Consider the following 2,636-nt stretch of genomic DNA (forward strand, 5'->3'; position numbering starts at 1 on the left):
GACCCCCAAGACGGGGCTCCCCGAGCCCCCCGCCCCGGCCGCCTGCCGCCACCACCATCCCCCAGTCTTACCCGTCCACAGCACCCCCCACCCACCGTATCCCCCGCCGGCGGCCCGAGCAGGGCTCGGCCTCCCCTCCAGCTGTCTTCAGGGGTCTCCGGAAAGTTTTCTAAGATGCGGGAATGCCCTCCTCCCTGCCCCCGACCAACTTCGCCATGGGCTTTTTTCTGGTCATAGGGATACCTACCCTTTCTGTGACCCTGTGTTTATGGGGCACCCCCACCCCACGCCAATGTCCCTGCTGATCCACCTTCAAGGACCCCTCCTTCCTTCCATGCCTGTTTCCTTCTTCCCTGGAGGGAGGGGGCCGGGGGGCAGGTACTGCCTGTGTCCCGGGGCTTAGCCTCCGGCTCTCAGAAGGGCCCCCACGCTCCCGCTCCACATGGCCGCGGGAGCAAGGCCTGGCTCTGCCCCGCTTCCCTCTGGGGTCTCCTCCTCCCCCAGGCCCTCCGCCACCCCACCCTTCCCCGCACTCAGCCCCTGTAGGCCCGGCATTCAGGCTGTGGTCCCATCCTGGCCACCCGCATCTGGGCCAGAGTGGTGAGGACAAGGGGGCTCCCAGTTCCCGCCTCGGAGCTCCCGACACCCTGCCCGCCAACTCCTGTCCCCCACCCGTCCCCCCATTCCCCATCGCACGCACGGTTTTGCTAAGAGGTCAGTTTTAGCCCGTCGCTGGCTGGGCTCTTTTGGGGGGTTGAGGGCTGTGGGGCTGGGGGGGGCCTTGCCCACCCAGGCGTGGTGAGGCTCGCCGCGCGCCGTCCCCAGTGGGCGGCCCAACCTTGTGGCCAGACTGGGCGGGTGCCGCCGGTGGCAGGAACCTGGGAGGTCTCTCCATGTCCTCGCCAGGCCTCTTCTGGGGCGGGGGACGCATGAGCATCGTGGGCCTCGCAGCCCTGAGCGCCGTCCCAGGACCCAGGGGGCTGTCGGCAAGCCGCTGCTGATCACTCCGGGGCGGGCGGGCGGGAGCCGTGGGGGGACCGTCCCCCACCCCCCCGCCAGCCCTCCGTGACTAAAGCCGAGCCCCCGCCCACCCCATTGACTGGGGCTTTGTCTGCCAGGCCTTTCTCTCCCTGCCGGACCCTGGAAAAGGCCTCGTCAGCGTGGCCTTTGTCTGGGCCTGCAGGCCGCCGCGGTTCTCAGGGCTGGACAAAGGCGGCCCGTTCACAGCCGCCCGGGCGGATGGAGCGATTCAGTGTTTGGATAATTCGACCACAAAAAGCATGTGGCCCTTTCGCCTCCATCAGCTGGACTGCGCCCCCCCCGCCCCATGGCCTTTCAGGACACTCGGGGGAGAAAATTCCCACAGGCCCCAGAGGCAGGCGTGAGCCCCGGAGAAACAGCGCCCGACCTCCGACGCTACGGCCTGGGGCAGCTGGTCGTTTCCAGCTCCGATTCCCCAGCTAGGATCACGGGCGGGGACCTCCCACGGGGCAGGGGGCAGGGGTGGGCGTCCCCTGTTAACCGGGGCCAGTCCCTCCCTCCCTCCCTCTGGCCTCAGCTTAGTTTCTAATCTACAAAAATGGGGGCTAAATCATATTTGCCTCTCGGGGGGTTGCAATGGTTAGGTCGGATCACAGATCCCAGCACCTGAATCTCAGCGTGAGCTCGGCGTGAGCTCAGGGGTGTCGGCCCTTCCTCCCCGACCTGCGGGCTCTGGGTGCCCAGCAGACAGCGGGAGACCGCCGGACATGCGCGAGGGGAGTGGGGGCGCGTTAGGACACCTGCGGCGCTCAGGCTGCTGTGAGGAGAAACGGAGATGCACTTGGCCCCAGACGGGTAGATCCCGCATCCCAGCTCAGGATCCCGTCCGACTCAAGACCAGCGGTCAGCCCAGGACCACGCTTGTGTCTCCAGCGGGAGCTTCGTGCTGCAACTGACCACACCCCAGATCTGACCCATGGCCTTTCTTCCCTCCGAGGCTCTCAGGCCAAAACCCTGGGCTGCCCTCACCTCTCTCCCTCTCCACCCCACACTCCACCCACCGTCAAATCGCCTCGGCTCTGCCTTTGAGAGGGGTCCAGAGTCAGACTCTCCCGCCCGGACCCCGCATCGCCAGGTCCCAGACACAGCCCTCCGTCTCTCCGTGGCTGCAGCGGGCCCCACCCCTCGCTCCTTCCCAGCACCCTCAGTACCCCCGACCCCTGGGCCCCCAAGCCTCCCTCACACGGGTCCCCTCGCACTGGACTGGGGGACCCTCCCTCTGGCCTCGTCTGCCCTGCGGACCCCCATCACAGCTCCCCAGCGAGCCGCTGCTTCCTCAGGTTACTTCCCATCTCTGCCCTGGGAGCGCCCGCTTGCCAGCCGGTCCTGCTCAAAGCCGGGCCCCCAGCACCGGCACGTGGCTGAGGGATGTCAGGGAGCGAGTGTCTCCTGAGCAGACGCTCCAGCCCCAGGCCCTTCTCTCCTCCCTTGCTGCAGTTTCCCCATCCGAGAAGTGGGCACTGACTCCTCCGCTGCCCCAGCCACGCCCTGGGCCCCGGGCACTTTGAAGATCCTATCACTGCTCCCTGGGTGTGGCTCTCGCAACTTTGGGGCCATGCAGACGGCCCTGTTTCTAGATGGAGAGACCGAGGCCC

At 67.4% G+C, this 2,636-nt stretch overlaps 1 long non-coding RNA gene across 2 annotated transcripts in view; it reads left to right on the plus strand.

Annotated features, from left to right (window-relative positions):
• Positions 1 to 2,630, plus strand: part of LOC105302043 — a 10,501-nt gene extending 7,871 nt beyond the window's left edge. For both annotated transcript variants that reach the window (XR_002776201.1, XR_002776198.1), the window contains one exon: positions 2,479 to 2,630. This is a non-coding gene — a long non-coding RNA (uncharacterized LOC105302043). The remainder of the gene's footprint in view (positions 1 to 2,478) is intronic.
• The last annotated feature ends 6 nt before the right edge of the window (positions 2,631 to 2,636 follow it).

The sequence above is a fragment of the Pteropus vampyrus genome, unplaced genomic scaffold (assembly GCF_000151845.1).
Source record: "Pteropus vampyrus isolate Shadow unplaced genomic scaffold, Pvam_2.0 Scaffold257, whole genome shotgun sequence".
NCBI lineage: Eukaryota > Metazoa > Chordata > Mammalia > Chiroptera > Pteropodidae > Pteropus > Pteropus vampyrus.